A 19789-nucleotide genomic window follows, 5' to 3' on the forward strand; every position below is an offset into this window, starting at 1 on the left:
CATACTACAAAGACAAAGTTGGGGAAAACTGACTTGAGGGAAATAGGTGACTTGTGGATGCCATCTGCTGGTTAGTTAGAGAAAATGTACGCCACCAAGGTGTAGATCTGGCAAATTAGAGATTTGTCTTTGGATAATCCTACATATCCTAAAAGAACCCTATCAAGTAAAGCAAATGCCAAGAGGCCAAAAACAACAGAAAATTTTAAAACATATGATAAAGCCAGACAATATGGATAACCCAAACCCAAACACCCAAATCAAAAGATCAGAGAAGACACAGTACTTGGAGCAATTAATCAAAGAACTAAAGACAAACAATGAGAGCATGGCACAGGATATAATGGACATGAAGAAGAGCATGGCACAGGATATAAAGGACATCAAGAAGAGCCTAGAAGAGCATAAAGAAGAAATTGCAAGAATAAATAAAAAAATAGATGATCTTATGGAAATAAAAGAAACTGTTGATCAAAATAAAAGATTCTGGATACTCATAGTACAACACTAGTAGTAGCTGAACAACAAATCAGCGACCTCGAGGACCACAGAATGGAAAATGAAAGAACAAAAGAAAGAATGGGGAAAAAAATCGAAATGGACCTCCGGGATGATAGATAAAATAAAATGTCTAAATATAAGACTCATTGGTATACCAGAAGGAGAAGAGAAGGGTAAAGATCTAGAAAGTGTATTCAGAGAAATTGTTGGGGAAAACTTCCCAAACCTACACAATATAAATACACAAAGCATAAATGCCCAGCGAACTCCAAATAGAATAAATCCAAATAAACCCACTCCAAGACATATTCTGATCAGACTGTCAGATACTGAAGAGAAGGAGCATGTTCTCAAAGCAGCAAGAGAAAAGCAATTCACCACATACAACGGAACATAAGACTAAGTAGTGACTACTCAGTGGCCACCATGGAGGCGAGAAGGCAGTGGCACGACATATTTAAAATTCTGAGAGAGAAAAATTTCCAACCAAGAATACTTTATCCAGCAAAGCTCTCCTTCAAATTTGAGGGAGAGCTTAAATTTTTCACAGACAAACAAATGCTGAGAGATTTTTGCTAATAAAAGTCCTGCCCTACATCAGATACTAAAGGGAGCCCTACTGACAGAGAAACAAAGAAAGGAGAGAGAGATATGGAGAAAGGTTCAGTACTAAAGAGGTTCAATGTTGGTTCATTAAAAGACATTAAGAGGGAGAGGGAAAAAATGTATCTGACAAACATAAACCAAAGGATAGGATGGCTGATTCAAGAAATGCCTTCACAGTAATAACATTGAATGTAAATGGATTAAACTCCCCAATTAAAAGATATAGATTGGCAGAATGGATCAAAAAATATGAACCATCAATATGTTGCATAGAAGAGACTCATCTTAGACACAGGGACACAAAGAAATTGAAAGGGAAAGGATGGAAAAAAATATTTCATGCAAGCTACAGCCAAAAGAAAGCAGGAATAGCAATATTAATCTCAGATAAAATAGACTTTAAATGCAAGGATATTATGAAAGACAAGGCCACTACATACTAATAAAAGGGGCAATTCAACAAGAAGAAATAACAATCATAAATGTTTATGCACCCAATCATGGTGCCATAAAATACATGAGACAAACACTGGCAAAACTAAAGGATGCAATGGATGTTTCCACAATAATTGTGGGAGACTTCAACACATCACTCTCTCCTATAGATAGATCAACCAGACAGAAGACCAATAAGGAAATTGAAAACCTAAACAATCTGATAAATGAATTTGAATTAACAGACATATATAGAACATCACATCCCAAATCACCAGGATACACATTCTTCTCTAGTGATCATGGAAATTTCTCCAGAATAGACCATATGCTGGGAAATGAAACAAGCCTCAATAAATTAAAAAAAAAAAATTTGAAATTATTCAAAGCACATTCTCTGACCACAATAGAATACAATTAGAAGTCAATAACCATCAGAGACTTAGAAAACTCACAAACACCTGGAGGTTAAACAACACACTCCTAAAATAAATGGTTTATAATGTAGAATATAGGGGAACTAGCAATAGAGAGCAATTAATGAAGGGGGAATGATAACCCAATAAGAACAGATAAGCTATCATGGGTAAATTTTATGTTCTGGGAATGCCCAGGAATGACTATGGTTTGTTAATTTCTCATGGGTATGGTAGGAACAAGTTCACAGAAATGTTGCTATATTAGGTTATTTCCTTGGGGTAGGGTAGGAACATGTTGGAAGTAAAGTAGTTATTTTAGGTTAGTTGTCTTTTTCTTACTCTCTTGTTATGGTTTGTTTCAAATGTTTTTTTATTGTATACCTTTAAAAAAATTTTTTTTGATATAGTTAATTTAAAAAAAAAGAGTTATTAAGAGTTAATGACAATCAATACAACATATGATACTGGAGTGGATCTAAGAATGGAGGAGAAAAGCTTAAAGGGGGCATGTGGAAAAATTGGAATATAGAATTTATGCTTTATATCCATATTAATTTTCTTGAATTAACTGCAGTTAAGTTAATGACATAAGTGAATATCCTTGTTTGTAGGAAATGTACATGGAAGTGTTATGAGTTCAAGGAGTATGATGTATGCAACCTGCTCTCAAATGTTCAGAAGATGATAAATCGGTAGATAGATAACTGATAGAAAGATAATAGGTATAGTTGAAAGAGAGGGGGGAAGGGAGGGAGGGAGGGAGAGAGAAAGGAAGGAAGGAAAAAAAAGAAAGGTACTTCAAAGGTAGCAAAATGTAAAATTTGTAGATATGGATATCTGGGGGTGGGGAGGTGTTGGAGTTCTCTGTATGGGGTTTGTATTGTATTTGCAACTGTCCTATATGTTTGAAATTATTTCAAAATAAAAATTAAAAAATATTCTGTAGGGCAGGCAGTGAGCTGGCAACTCCGATGAAGCTCTTCGATGAATGTCCTAGGAGAGGCTGGCTGGCTGAAGAAGAAATGAATGTTTTCTCTTTTTCCTCTTAAAAGTCTTCAACTGATTGGTTTAAATCCAGCTGATTACATTCTTTCATAGAAGACACTCCCTTCTTGATGTATTCAGTCACAGTTGCATTCAATTGACTGATGATTCAATAAACCATGCTTCTGGTTGATTAACTAGTCACAATTGTCTTTGCAGTAATGGTTGGGCCAGTGCTTGCTTGACCAGATACCTGGGCACCATCACCTGACCAAGCTGACACATGAACCTAACCATCACACGCACCTATGAGGTGTCTCTGAGGCAGAGAACTTGGTGTAGTGAGTTGAATCATGGCCCCCCAAAAGATACATCCACATTCCAGAACCTGTGCAAGTGACCTTATTTGGAAAAAGGGTCTTTGCAGATTGTAATTAAGTTAAGGGTCTTGAAAGTATCCAGGATTATGCAGGTGGGCCCTAACTCCAATGACAAATGTCCTTAAATGAAACATACAGAGAAGAGAGACAGAGAAACAGAGGAAATGTGCATGTGAAGAGAGGCAGAGAGTGGAGTGATGCAGCCACAAGCCAAGAAACACCTGAAGCCACCAGAAACTGGAAGAGGAAAGGAAGGATTCTCCCCTAGAATCTTCAAAGGAATGTGGTCCTCTTGACACCTTTGAATCAGATTTCTGGTCTCCAGAACAGTAAGAGAATAAATTCCTGTTGTTTTGATCCACCCAGTTTGTAGTAATTTGTTACAGCAGCCCTAGGAAAAAAATACACTTGGTGATTCTCTTTAACTTGAACCTACCTTTGATGCCTAGCATGAAGACAATGAGAAGTCCAGGCAGCACCATTCTCAGTACTAAATGCTTCTGCAAATTATCATCATGGCCTCCATTTTAGATGTGCTTCTTGCTACGTTCAATCTAAGGTGTCACCCTTACACACTTACACCTACCTCAACTGCTTGAGTTGGAGAGAAGTACCACTACCCTGGTCATTAAAAATTCTCTATCTTCATGGACTATTCAGCCAATTAGGCTCCTACCTTCCATTCCGATGCATGTCCCCACTTTGCAAGGCACCATGTAATCATCCTCTTGCCCAGTGCCCAAACACACTCAGACAAGGTGAATCAGCAGGTCCTCTTTTGCTACACTTTATATAGACACCATGGTTCTCTCTCCTGCTCAGCCTCCATAGAATTTCCTTCAGCTGTCTTCTTCTACAGAGTAGACATTTCCCTAAAAAATATCACTTCTTCCCCTACCAATTTTCAGCTTTCCACTCCTCCTAGGTTTACTGACACAGTCCAAAGTTGAACACAAAGCCTGGCACTCAATAAATATTTGCAGAGGAAAAGATTGGGAGCCTGCCAGCTTAGGAACACCCAAGAAATGGGTCTAGAAACTCACTGTGCTTCAAGGAGTGTTCAAAATACTTTCCCCCAGCAGTAGGCACCTGGTGACAGAGTAGAAGCCTCTCTTGGCCTTCTTCCAGTGGACACATGAGAATGCATTCAAGCTTTCCTCCAGCAAACCCTTCCTACCAAGGGGGAAGGGAACTGTGAATTCAACAAGCAAAAATTCAAGCACAGCCACAACCTTCCACATTCTGCCTCCTGCATCCTGTTCCCCATCATGGTTCCCCTGGTTCCATCCCTTGACTTTTACTTAATGTTTGGACCAGCTTCTTCACCTAATGTTACTTTCACAAGTTCTCATGCTGTGCTTTGGGACAGATAATCTGGGCTATGGAGTCATTCAGACCAACCACAGAATCCCAGTTACATCACCTTTAAGGTGTGTGACCTTGAGCAAGTCTCCTCTGAGCCTCAGATCCTTCACATGCCAAAAGGAAGATAAGACCTTTGCAGATTTATTGGAAGGTTTAGAAACAATGAGTGTATTAGAAAAATAGCAGAGTAGCTGGCACAAAGTAAAAGTTCAAAATATGTCAGCTATTATTATTATTGGACTTACCTTGATATTTGACCTCCGGGTTCATATCATATACCACAGAAAGGAGGTCTTGTAGAACCCTGAGCAGTCTCACTCACTTTTCAGACCTGTGGAGGTGAACAGCACACTCTCAACCACTCCTAGAGGTTTCTACAATTCTACCTTATGGATTGGGATGGAAATAACAAAAATCATAAGAAAGTACTCACTAGTTTGAAAAATATAATTTTATCAGCATTAATTTTATCTGTTGCCAATGTAGCTTTCAAGTTTTACATATCAGCAGACGTAACACAAAATGCTTTACAAAAATGCAACAACCACTGTCATCTTCAACATCAGAATCACCTGGGGATCATTTTAAAAACACGGATTCCTGAGTTCCCTTGCAGAGATTCTGACTCTGCCAGCTGAAGTGTGGCATGGTCTTCCATGCCTCTTAAAACCTGCCTTAGTGATTCCAATAAGCCAGACATGAGAACCAATGACTCATGATTAAAATATCTCAAAATTGGATAAAGTATATGAATAAGTAGAAATTACTCTTTAAAAAAGGATCTAAGATTGTAGGATTCTGGGAGTGTTCTTTTCTCTTTATCATTTCTAGTTTTATGGTTACATTAAGTTTGCACAACTCATTTAACCAGATACATGATAGTTTTCTGTGGGCTTTCATTCATTTTTCTTTTGTGAAGGAACATCTTTTTGGAAGTCTGGGAGCAAGCAAGGGGTACGGGCAGGCTTGGAGGCCTGAGGGGCAAAAAACCTCGATCCCCATGGTGCCTCCTGGCCCATCTCTGTCCAGTTCCACTCAGCAGGGTCCCAAGGCCCAGCCCAGCATCCCACTGTGTTTTGAGTGGGGGAAGGTAGCGAGCGGCTGTGAAGTTACCAGGGTAGCTGTGGTTCTCCAGTTTATCTAAGTACTATGAAGTCTGGAAGAGAGAAGGGACAGAGGGAGTAGCAAGGATGCTGCAGCTAGTGCTCAGCTGTTTTCAGTTTATCTCTGACTAGCCCCCCACCCTTACCCCACCGCATCTGTTTGTGTAGTATGAGAATACATACCGCACATTAACTCATTTATGAAAGGGCTTGCTTCTACCAGGAATATTCCACTTTAGACAAGAGGCTGGGAGAAAGGGCAGTGGGAGCCAACATGGGAAGTGTTTTGGGAGGAAACTATTAAACCTACATCTGTGAGTTAGATGGTAAGAAAAAAATGACTGTGAATAAAAAAAAGGACATTGACTGACTGTACTCTTTAATCCATGGGAAATTTCCACTCAGAAATTGCTTGGTTTGCTGGTAAATGAAAGAAGGTGCATCTGCATTTGTTTGCATTCCTTTTATGAATATAATCACTACTTGTTATTACTATCCTCCCTTATATTTTATTCCTCCCTCACTCCTTTAATTGATAACTCTGACTTTGTTCAGATCAACTCCAACACTAACTGGCAGTCTTGTTACTCCATAAATACTTTTTGAATTAACAAATGGTAAGATAGAGTGAGGTAGAGTAAAATGTTCTCCTTTCACTACAGCAGATTTGATGAAGCCTTTCTTTTGGTCCCCAGGAAAATGAATCCTTCTTTCTATGCTCCTACTTCTCTTCCAAATGTTGTTCCAGCCTTACAGTATTGTTAATTGAGTTGAGGTCTGTGTGTCCCACCAGCCTGTGAGCCTCTAATTGCCCCATCAAGAAATGCTAACCATGCTAGACTAGGAGACTAGAATACTGAGGTCTGGCCCTAGATCTACAAATAGTTTATGACATGTCTCTTTGACATCTCTTTGAGATTGGCATGATTTTCATGAGTTCCCACATTAAGAAAACATGGGGCTGAAACAAACTTTGATGTTCCTTCCAGCCTTAGAGTTCTAATTATTAAAACTAAATAGAGGAGAGTTCCAGGAAGATGGCAGATAGGAGAGTCACAGCAAAATTCTCCTCCATGAAAAACACTAGATAAAGGACAGAAAGTTCTCCAGAACAGCAGTATCAGGGTTCCACTGGCTGGCAGAGACTTCTACACCTATAGTAAGTGTATACTTGGAGAAGCTGAGAGACTGCATTTAAGATTGGTGAGTATTTGGCCTGGAATGCCACTGGGGAACAGGCAGCTGGAGCTGGCAGACAAGGGCAGAGGGGAGCAGCAGGAGGGAAGTAGCTTTGCACACCCCAGGCACCCATCTCAGCACTTGGCTCAGGTGATAACCCTTTGCAGATCCACAGCCAAGAGCTCTGTGTCAGGGACTGGCAGTTGTAGCAGACAGATGAGTGCGGAAGGGGGCAGCTTTCCATGCCCTGTGCAGTCATCTTTGAAGTTGGCTGGGGAGATGACCCTTCACAACTCCACAGCCAAGAGATTCCTTGAGGGAATTGAGGATCCAGTGGGCTTGTGACAGAGTCCACTCTTCCTCCACGGAAGACCGTGATGTGCACAGCCTAGAGGCAGGGGTGCCACACGGAAGTGCCAGGAGCCTTCCGCCAATCCCAGGGACTCACAGTTGCATGACAGACAGGGACTGTAGGGGATTTGAACTAGAAGGTGAGATGTGCAGCTCTACAGCCCCAGAGTACTCCACTCATAGCCCCAGGAATGGCTGGGACCATGGTGTCCTGGAGTGGACTCTCTGCCAAACAGTGTAGGGCATGTACCTCACTGGTAGTCCCCAGGGCACATAGAAAGTTGGTGCACTGATTGGACTTGCACATGGTTTGGACCCTCACACAGTGCATGGATGAAGTTGGGAGAGAAATGGCTTGAGGGTAAGAGGTGGCTCAAGAGCACCATCTGCTGGTAGGTCAGGGAAAGTGCACTCCACCAAGCTGTAGCTTTGCCACATTATAAATAAATGTTCAAATAATCCTGCATATCCTAAAAGAACCCTATCAAGATAAGCAAATGCCAAGAGGCCAAAAACAACAGAAAATTATAAACCATATGAAGAAACCAGAAGGTATATATAACTCAAACATCCAAATTAAAAAGCCAGAGGAGACACAGAACTTGGAGCATTAATCAAAGAAGTACATACAAACATCAATGTCATGGCTCAGGATATAAAGGACATGAAGAAGACCTCAGAAGAGCATAAAGAAGAATTCACTAGAGTAAATAAAAAAATAGTAGCTCTTACGGAAATAAAAGATACCATTGATAAAATTAAAAATATTCTTGAGACACACAACAGCAGATTTGAAGAGGTAGAGGAATGAATTACTGAAATTGAAGAAAACACAATGGAATGTGAAAGCAGAAAAGAATGGATGGTGAAAAAAATTGAAAAATTTGAAATGGATCTTAGGAAAATGATGGATAACATGAAGTGCACAAATATAGGAATCATTGGTATTCCAGAAGGGGAAGAAAAGACTAAAAGGCTAGGAAGAATATTTGGAGACATTGCTGGGAAAAATTACCCAAACCTTCTAAACAACATAAATATGCAAATAAAAGATGTCCAATGAACTCCAAATAGAATAAATCCAAATAAACCCACTCTGAGACATATTCTAATCAGATTGTCAAATGCCAAAGAGGAGAAAGTTCTGAAAGCAGCAAGGGAGAAGTGATTCACCATATACAAGGGAAATAACATAAGACTAAGTACTGATTACTCAGCGGGCACCATGAGGGTGAGAAGGCAGTGGTATGACATATTTAAAATTCTGAAAGAGAGAAATTGCCAGCCAAGAATTCTTTATCCAGCAAAGCTCTCCTTCAAAATTGAGGGAGAGCTTCAAGTTTTCACAGACAAACTAATGCTTAGAGAATTTGTTAACAGGAGACCTGCCCTACAAGAAATACTAAAGGGAGCTCTACTGGTTGAGAAAAAAGACAGGGGAGAAAGGCCTGGAGAAGGGCACAGAACTGAAGAGTAATAGTAAGGGTAACTTAAGGAAATAGAGAGAGGCAAAAAATAGACATGACAACTAAAAACCAAAGGACAAAGTGGCAGATTCAGGAACTGCCTTCACATTAATAACATTGAATGTGAATGGATTAAACTTCCCATTAAAAGATATAGATTGGCAGAATGGATTAAAAAATATGAACCATCAATATGCTATTTACAAGAGACTCATCTTAGACCCAGCAACCCAAAGGATTGAAAGTGAAAGGATGGAAAAAAATATTCCATGCAAGCTACAGCCAAAAGAAAGCAGGAGTAGCAATACTAATTTCAGATAAAATAGACTAAATGCAAGGATGTCATTAGAGACAAAGGACACGATATCCTAATAAAAGGGAAAATTCACCAGGAAGAAATAATAATCATAAATGTTTATGCACCCAATCAAGGCACTCCAAAGTACATAAGACAAACATTGGCAAAACTGAAGGAAGCAATATGTTTCCACAATAATAATGGGAGACTTCAATACATGACTGTCTCCTACAGATAGATCAACCAGGCAGAGGACCAATAAGAGAATTGAGAATCTAAACAATGTGATAAATGATTTAGACTTAACAGACATATATACAGCATTACATCCCAAATTACCAGGATATACATTCTCTAGTGTTCACAGAACTTTCTCCAGAATAGATCATACGCTGGTGCATAAAACAGCATCAATAAATTTAACAAGATTGAAATTATTCAAAGCACATTCTCTGACCAGAATGGAATGCAACTAGATGTCAACAACCATCAAAAATCTACAACATTCACAAATATCTGGAGGTTAAACAACACACTCCTAAACAATCAGTGGGCCAAAGAAGAAATTGCAAGATAAATTGCTAAATATCTAGAGATGAAGGAAAACAAGAACACAACATAGCAAAACTTATGGGATGCAGTGAAGGCGGTATTGTGGTGGAGATTTATAGCTCTAAATGCATACATTTTCTTAAAAAGTAAGAAAGAGCTAAAATCAAAGAACTAATGGAACAACTGAAGAAGCTAGACAATGAACAGCAAACTAATCCCAAAGCAAGTAGAAGAAAAGAAATAACAAGGATTAAAGCAGAAATAAATGACATGGAGAATTAAAAAAAAACAATAGAGAGAATTGAAAAAAAACAAAAGTTGTTTCTTTGAGAAGATCAACAAGATTGACAAACTCTTAGCTAGACTGACAAAGTCAAAAAGAGGAAAGACCCGAATAAACAAAATAATAAGTGAAAGGGAGGATATTACCGTGGATTCTGAAGAAATTTAAAAAATCATGAGGATACTATGAATAACTGTATACCAACAAACTAGACAATTTAGAGGAAATGGATAATTTCCTGGAAACACATGAGCAACCTAGACTGACCAGAGAAGAAATAGAAGACCTCAACAAACCAATCACAAGTAAAGAGATCCAATCAGTCATCAAAAAGCTTCCTACAAATAAAAGCCCAGGGCCAGATGGCTTCACAGGGGAATTTTACCAAACTTTCCGAAAAGAATTGACACTATTCTTACTCAAACTCTTTCAAAAAATTGAAGAAAATGGAACACTACCTAACTCATCTAATGAAGCCAATATCACTCTAATACCAAAACCAGATAAAGATGCTACAAGAAAGAAAAACTACAGGCCAATCTCCCTAATGAATATAGATGCAAAATTCTCAACAAAATACTTGCCAATAGAATCCAAACACACATTAAAAAATTCATATAGCACGACCCAGTGGGGTTTATCCCAGGCAGGCAAGGGTGGTTCAACATAAGAAAATCAATGTACTATAACACATTAACAAATCAAAAGGGAAAAATCAAATGATCATCTCAACAGATACTGAAAAAGCATTCGACAAAATTCAGCATCTTTTTTTGATAAAAACACTTCAAAAGGTGGGAATTGAAGGAAACTTCCTCAATATGATAAAGGGCAAATATGAAAAACCCACAGCCAGCATAGTACTCAATGGTGAGAGACTGAAAGCCTTCCCTCTAAGATCAGGAACCAGACAAGGATGCCCACTGTCATCACTATTATTCAACATGGTGCTAGAATTTCTAGCAAGAGCAATCCAGTAAGACAAAGAAATAAAAGGCATCCAAGTTGGAAAGGAAAAAGTAAAACTGTCGTCGTTTTCAGATGATATGATGTTATATTTGGAAAACCCTGAAAAACCAATGCACAGTTACTTGAGCTAATAAACAAATTTGGCAAAGTGGTGGGATACAAGATTAATGCACATAAGTCAGTAATGTTCCTATATAATAGAATTCACCTAACTGAAGAGACACTCAAGAAAAAGATTCCATTCACAATAGCAACTAAAAGAAATCAAGTACCTAGGAATAAACTGAACCAAGGATGTAAAAGTCTTCTACACAGAAAATTATATAACTTTACTAAAAGACATAAAAGGGGACCTAAAGAGATGGAAAGATATTCTGTGTTCATGGATGGAAAGGCTAAACATTGTTAAGATGCCAATCCTACCCAAATTGATCTACAGATTAATGCAATTCCAATCAAAACTCCAATAACCTATTTTGCAGACATGGGAAACTAGTTATCAAATTTATTTGGAAGGGAAAGGGGACTTGAATTGCTAAAAACATTCTAAAAAAGAAAAACACAGTGGGAGGACTTACACTTCCTGATTTGAAGCCTACTATAAAGCCACAGTAGTGAAAACAGCATGGTATTGGCACAAAGATAGACTTATTGATCAATGTAATTGAATTGAGAATTTGTAAATAGACCCCCAGATCTACAGCTGACTGATTTTTGATAAGGCCCCCCAAATCCACTGAACTGGGACAGAACACTCTATTCAACAAATGGGGCTGGGAGAACTGGATAGCCATATCCAAAAGAATGAAAGAGGACCCTTACCTCACACCCTATACAAAATTTAACTCAAAGTGGATCAAAGACCTCAATATAAGAGACAGTACCATAAAACTCCTAGAAGATAATGTAGGGAAACATCTCCAAGACCTAGTATTAGGAGGTGGTTTCTTAGACCTTACATGCAAAGCATATGCAATGAAAAACAAAATAGATAAATGGGAACTCCTCAAAATCAAAAGCTTCTGTACCTCAAAGGAGTTTGTCAAAAAGATGAAAAGGCAGCCAATGCAATGGGAGAAAATATTTGGAAACTATGTATCTGATAAGAGACTGATATCTTGCCTATATAAAGAAATCCTACAATTCAATGACAATATGACAAACAGCCCAATTATAAAATGGGCAAAAGATATGAAAAGACATTTCTCTGAGGAGGAAATACAAATGACTAAAAAACACATGAAAAAATGTTCATCTTCACTAGCTATTAGGGAGATTCAAATCAAGACCACAATGCGATATCATCCATCTCACACCAATAAGAATGGCTGCCATTAAACAAACAGGAAACTACAAATGCTGGAGAGGATGTGGAGAAATTGCAACTCTTGTTCATTCCTGGTGGGACTATATAATGGTACAGCCACTCTGGAAAATAGTTTGGCGGTTCTTCAGAAAACTATTGAATTACGCTAAGATCCAGCAATTTCACTTCTCAGTATATACCCAGAACATCTGAAAGCAGTGACATGAACAGATATTTGCACACCAATGTACATAGTGCCATTGTTCACAATTGCCAAAAGATGGAAACAATCCAAATGTCCTTCAACAGATGAGTGGATAAACAAAATACGGTACATACATACCATGAAATACTATGCAGCAGTAAGAAGGAAAGAGGTCGTGAAACATATGACAACATGGATGAACCCTGAAGACATAATGCTGAAAGAAATAAGCCAGACACTAAAGGAGAGATATCACATGTTACCACTAATGTGAAATCCATGAAAAATATAAAATAAGTGTCTTATAATGTAGAATATAGGGGACCTAGAGAAAGACAGAAGCTAGTGAAGGGAGAATGATAATCTAATATGTAAAGATATGGTAATGAGGGTGAAGTTAATGGTATGGGAATGGTCAGGTGTGACTATGGTTTGTTAATGGAATTATAAGTATCAGTGATTCATTGAAGGTGAACAGGTTCATAAATGGTTGTTTAAAGGCATATAACCCACAGAGTAGAACCACAAACTAAAGAAGTGTTAATATGATAAACTTAAAAGGTATGACACTGGTGTAGAGTGTTAACAACATAGTGAAATAAGGAAAAACTACCCATTCCATATTAAAGACTATGTTCAATAGAAATATCTTACCAACACTACATTAATACTAGGGATGAATAATTAGCAGCTAATAAGAGATCTGGGATGTATTATGTTATGATAATTGTTTAAAGCTCAGAGTGATGAGGATTGTACAACTAAGTGAAGATAATGTAAGAAACTGACCATTTAGCTTGGGATACAATATATATTAAGTGAAATTAATAAATCGAGCTCTCAACTTGAGGCTTGCTCTTGAGAAACTTAGGGTTGTAAATGGGAGGCGGAGGCCTCCTATAATTATGTCTAATAGGCACCTTAAGGAAACCTCTTTTGTTGGTCAGATGTAGCCTCTCTCTCTAAGCCCAACTAGGCAAATAAATTCATTAACCTCCCCTCCTCATCCCACGAGGAACATGACTCCCAGGGTAATGAATCTCCCTGATGATGTGGGACATGACACCCAGAAATGAGACTGACCCTAGCAGGGAGGGATTGAAAATGCCTACTTGACCAAAATGTGGGGAAAAAAAGAAAGATAACAAGCTGAGGTCACAGTGGCTGAGATATCCCAAATAAAGTCGAGAAGCTATCCTGAAGGTTTCTCTTATGCAAGCTCCAGCTAGACATCCCAAACGGTCACAATATGCCATGCCCTTACCAAAAGTAGTCCCCAAATACCTAGGTCCCTACCTGAGATTCTATAAAATATTCACTCACTAAGTTTTATCTCTCAGAAACTTAAATCTACCAGAGTGTTCCTATGCTAGACAAGTCCTAACACCCAGAGGCAACAGCCTCTTTAAGAACAACAATCAGATGCAGAACCCTTCCCCATACTGTCAGCACCCCCTTTCAATATGAATAAATTAGGGTGGGCACTGCCTAGACACCCCTGAAGACAGAGAAAGAGATTAAGTGAGAGGAAGGGGTAGCAACAAACAAGGGAAGATTTAACAAAGGTCTATGAATACTGAAACTTTATATAAATAGCTGGAAGGAGGTAAATGACATGGGGGAACTGTAACCTATAACATCCTTTGAAATTTGCTGTATAGCTACTCAGTGAATTGTGCTTTGGAAGTTTTCACCTATCTGCATATGCCCTATATTGCATAATAAGGAAAGAACTGAAACTGTGGAACTGTAACTCAGAAAAAATTTTTAAATTGCCTATATAACTGCTTGTTGAACTCTGCATTGAAAGTTAACACCTTTCTGCATTTATATTTTAGACTAATGGAAATAGCTGAAGTTGTGGAACTATGACCTATGATATTCTTTGAAATTTGCTCTCTAACTGCTTGTTAAATCATACTTTGAAAGTTTTCACTGTTATGTATATATGTTAAAGTTACCAATTTAAAAATGCATTAAAGAAAACTAAATAGATATGAGCTATTTAGGGCATTCGAATGTATGATAAGAAATGAACCCTTATTAATCTTTACACCAAGGAACTCTCACATCTACATTGAAGATAGGATTTTCCCCCATTTTAAAGTTAATTGAGAATCAGAACTTGGACTTGCTCTTAATCACAGAGTTATTAGGAGTGGACACAGGGTTTGAACCCAAATGAGTCTGAATCCAGAATCCATTTTCCACCAGCACATGCAGACTCTGTTTCTGTGAGATTGACCTATATAAGACGATTGTCCTTTTTTATTTCAGGACACAAGTGAGGTCCATGTTGTGCTGCATTAAATTATAATATATTACCAAATACAGTCTTTTTCCAGTATTAAAACTAATGGAGTCTAACAAACCAGAAGCAATATTTTATTATTTTAGTTGAGCTATTAAGAACCTAGAATACAATTTGTTCCTGTTTTGAAAAGACCCTGAAGCCAGTATTCCCATTTTCCCCTATCTCACCTTACCTACCCTCACCCTGTCACTCATACATTGCCTGTTTATTACGTGAAATTACTATGATCGAGCCACAGTATCCACAGCCATCTAATAGCATTGGATGAGAAGATTAGTTACAATGAGAGTTTTTACATAAAAATAAAAGCTTCTATGTAGTTTCTATGTAGATATTAATAAGAGAATCTTTTTTAACATCAAATGATTGAGCAGACAAAATTAACCTAAGCAGATTAAAATAATAACATTTGTATGCTTAGTTTCCCATTTACTGAGAAAAATACAGGATAAACCACTTAGAATTTAGTAAAGATTTTGAGGCTCATTTTGTTTTCTTCAGCATAAGAGCATCTACATATATTTTGAAATATAACGATTCATACATATTCATGATATCTCTGACAGGCAAGGTGGGCAAAGCCAAGTATAGAGTGATATTCCAAGGAGAATAGAAATGATTCAGTAGGTGACAAGGGCCACAAGAGGTTGTCAAGGGGAGTGGAATGATCAAATTGACTTTTTCAGAAGCTAATCTTCCCAAGCTATGGGGAGAACCAAAAGCAGTGGGGAGCCCAGAGCAGGAGGTCAATTAGGAAGCAGGAGATAACATCAGTAACAGTAAACTCCACATGACTCGGACACCAATGGACATGAGGGTTATGTTTTAGAAAATCATAAATCTAAACAGCTTTGGAGCCAAATAGACAAATCAGAGCTCTGCTATTTACTAACTCCATGAGATTGGGCAAGCTTCAGAACCTTACTGAACATGCATTTCCTCATATGAAAAAAGGGGTAGTAATATTCAGAGTATTTGGAGTGGATTGAAAGAAACAAGGCAGGTACAGCAGTTAGCAAAGTGCCTGGCACATAGCAGTAATTGTTAAGTAAATGTTTTGTTGTTGGCCATTATTATTACAAATTCTACTGAGCCATGAATAGAGGTAGAATTAGAAACCATGGGAACTCATAAGCCTGGAAGTACATGAGAGAGGAGAATCAAAGACAGAGGCTTGGGGATGCTAGCATTGGAGGGTCAGGCAGAGCAAGAGCAGGCAAAACAGACTGAGAAGGTGTAGAGAAACAGGAGCAAACCAGGAGAGGGAGGTAGCATGGAAGCCAACGGAAGAGATTTCTAACAGGTAGGAAGACAGATCAGAACCATTGTATTGAGAAGTTACAAAGGTGAAAAATTAACCATTAGATTTGCAGTGAGGATCCTTTTGTTGACCTGAACAAACAGTTTGAAGAAAATTGTTTCAGATATGAGGTAGTATAAAAAGAAAGCACTCAGCTTTCTTAGAAGTCTGAAAGATTAATTATTAAAATAGATGAATAATTCTAAGATGGAGTAAGGATGTACTCTAGCTTAAAAACAAGAAGGGCCTTATTAATATTATTCACACAGCTGAAGTGGATCTCTCCAGGAACTTCCCCTTCAGCATGTGGTCATGCTATTAATTCTCCCATCTTTAAAAACAAACCCGTGACAAAGGCCGGCGCTGGGGCGCGGGGGCAGAAGGCGACGCCTCCCAGCGCCGCAGTCACTGGTCTCCGCCATCAGGTCTCCGCCACATGGGCAAACTTTTGAGCCCAATCGCCTAACCTTAGTATGCAGTATGTACTGAGTCCTTAAAGAGATTACTGTCATTCTTCTAGACTTAAAAGCAAACAGCTGAGGGCGGGGCAAGATGGCAGACTGGTGAGCTGTATGTTTTAGTTACTCCTCCAGGAAAGTAGGTAGAAAGCCAGGAACTGCGTGGACTGGACACCACAGAGCAATCTGACTTTGGGCATACTTCATACAACACTCATGAAAACGTGGAACTGCTGAGATCAGCAAAATCTAAGCCCAATACAGAAAGCTTCAAAGACTTGCAATTTGGGCAGGTCAAGTCAAGAGCAGAACTAGGAGAGCTCTGAGACAAAACGCAATAATCCAGTGGCTGAGAAAATTCACTAAACACCACAACTTCCCAAGAAAAGGGGGGTGTCCGCTCACAGCCATCATCCTTGTAGACAGGAAACACTCCTGCCCATCGCCAGCCCCATAGCCCAGAACTGCCCCAGACAACCCAGTGTGACAGAAGTGCTTCAAATAACAGGCACACACCACAAAACTGGGCGTGGACATTAGCCTTCCCTGCAACCTCAGCTGATTGTCCCAGAGTTGGGAAGGTAGAGCAGTGTGAATTAACAAAGCCCCATTCAGCCATCATTTCAGCAGCCTGGAAGTCTCCCTAAACAGCCCAGCAGCCCAGAACTGCCCTGGGGGGACGGCACTCACCTGTGACATAGCACAGTCATCCCTCAACAGAGGACCCGGGGTGCACGGCCTGGAAGAGGGGCCCACTTGCAAGTCTCAGGAGCCATACGCCAATACCAAGGACTTGTGGGTCAGTGGCAGAGACAAACTGTGGCAGGACTGAACTGAAGGATTAGACTATTGCAGCAGCTTTAAAACTCTAGGATCACCAGGGAGATTTGATTGTTAGAGCCACCCCCCACTCCCTGACTGCCCAGAAACACGCCCCATATACAGGGCAGGCAACACCAACTACACACGCAAGCTTGGCACACCAATTGGACCCCACAAGACTCACTCCCCCTCTCACCAAAAAGGCTAAGCAGGGGAGAACTGGCTTGTGGAGAACAGGTGGCTCGTGGACGCCACCTGCTGGTTAGTTAGAGAAAGTGTACTCCACAAAGCTGTAGATCTGATAAATTAGAGATAAGGACTTCAATTGGTCTACAAATCCTAAAAGAACCCTATCAAGTTCAGCAAATGCCACGAGGCCAAAAACAACAGAAAATTATAAAGCATATGAAAAAAACAGACGATATGGATAACCCAAGCCCAAGCACCCAAATCAAAAGATCAGAGGAGACACAGCACCTAGAGCAGCTACTCAAAGAACTAAAGATGAACAATGAGACCATAGTACGGGAGACAAAGGAAATCAAGAAGACCCTAGAAGAGCATAAAGAAGACATTGCAAGACTAAATAAAAAAATGGATGATCTTATGGAAATTAAAGAAACTGTTGACCAAATTAAAAAGATTCTGGACACTCATAGTACAAGACTAGAGGAAGTTAAACAACGAATCAGTGACCTCAAAGATGACAGAATGGAAAATGAAAGCATAAAAGAAAGAATGGGGAAAAAAATTGAAAAAATTGAAATGGACCTCAGGGATATGATAGATAATATGAAACGTCCGAATATAAGACTCATTGGTGTCCCAGAAGGGGAAGAAAAGGGTAAAGGTCTAGGAAGAGTATTCAAAGGAATTGTTGGGGAAAACTTCCCAAATCTTCTAAACAACATAAATACACAAATCATAAATGCTCAGCGAACCCCAAATAGAATAAATCCAAATAACCCACTCCGAGACATATACTGATCACACTATCAAACACAGAAGAGAAGGAGCAAGTTCTGAAAGCAGCAAGAGAAAAGCAATTCACCACATACAAAGGAAACAGCATAAGACTAAGTAGTGACTACTCAGCAGCCACCATGGAGGCAAGAAGGCAGTGGCACGATATATTTAAAATTCTGAGTGAGAAAAATTTCCAGCCAAGAATACTTTATCCAGCAAAGCTCTCCTTCAAATTTGAGGGAGAGCTTAAATTTTTCACAGACAAACAAATGCTGAGAGAATTTGCTAACAAGAGACCTGCCCTACTGGAGATACTAAAGGGAGCCCTACAGACAGAGAAACAAAGAAAGGACAGAGAGACTTGGAGAAACGTTCAGTACTAAAGAGATTCGGTATGGGTACAATAAAGGATATTAATAGACAGAGGGGAAAAATATGACAAACATAAACCAAAGGATAAGATGGCTGATTCAAGAAATGCCTTCACGGTTACAACGCTGAATGTAAATGGATTAAACTCCCCAATTAAAAGATATAGATTCGCAGAATGGATCAAAAAAAATGAACTATCAATATGTTGCATACAAGAGACTCATCTTAGACACAGGGACACAAAGAAACTGAAAGTGAAAGGATGGAAAAAAATATTTCATGCAAGCTACAGCCAAAAGAAAGCAGGTGCAGCAATATTAATCTCAGATAAAATAGACTTCAAATGCAGGGATGTTTTGAGAGACAAAGAAGGCCACTACATACTAATAAAAGGGGCAATTCAGCAAGAAGAAATAACAATCGTAAATGTCTATGCACCCAATCAAGGTGCCAAAAAATACATGAGAGAAACACTGGCAAAACTAAAGGAAGCAATGGATGTTTCCACAATAATTGTGGGAGACTTCAACACATCACTCTCTCCTATAGATAGATCAACCAGACAGAAGACCAATCAGGAAATTGAAAACCTAAACAATCTGATAAATGAATTAGATTTAACAGACATATACAGGACATTACATCCCAAATCACCAGGATACACATACTTTTCTAGTGCTCATGGAACTTTCTCCAGAATAGATCATATGCTGGGACATAAAACAAGCCTCAATAAATTTAAAAAGATTGAAATTATTCAAAGCACATTCTCTGACCACAATGGAATACAATTAGAAGTCAATAACCATCAGAGACTTAGAAAATTCACAAATACCTGGAGGTTAAACAACACACTCCTAAACAATCAGTGGGTTAAAGAAAAATAGCAAGAGAAATTGCTAAATATATAGAGACGAATGAAAATGAAAACACAACATACCGAAACCTATGGGATGCAGCAAAAGCAGTGCTGAGGGGGAAATTTATAGCACTAAACGCATATATTAAAAGGAAGAAAGAGCCAAAATCAAAGAACTAATGGATCAACTGAAGAAGCTAGAAAATGAACAGCAAACCAATCCTAAACCAAGTACAAGAAAAGAAATAACAAGGATTAAAGCAGAAATAAATGACATAGAGAACAAAAAAACAATA

The 19789-nt window shown here is 38.8% G+C and overlaps 1 protein-coding gene across 3 annotated transcripts in view; it reads right to left on the reverse strand.

Annotated features, from left to right (window-relative positions):
• Positions 1-19789, reverse strand: part of ASNS (asparagine synthetase (glutamine-hydrolyzing)) — a 223765-nt gene that overhangs the window by 34257 nt on the left and 169719 nt on the right. Inside the window, exon 1 of one of the 3 annotated variants that reach the window (XM_037836753.1) lies at positions 4936-5021. The exons of the other annotated variants lie outside the window; for them this stretch is intronic. The gene's annotated coding sequence lies outside the window, so the exon portion shown is untranslated. Of the gene's footprint in view, positions 1-4935; positions 5022-19789 lie in introns of those variants that run through there. 3 annotated transcript variants of the gene reach the window in all.

The sequence above is a fragment of the Choloepus didactylus genome, chromosome 5 (assembly GCF_015220235.1).
Source record: "Choloepus didactylus isolate mChoDid1 chromosome 5, mChoDid1.pri, whole genome shotgun sequence".
Classification (NCBI taxonomy): domain Eukaryota; kingdom Metazoa; phylum Chordata; class Mammalia; order Pilosa; family Megalonychidae; genus Choloepus; species Choloepus didactylus.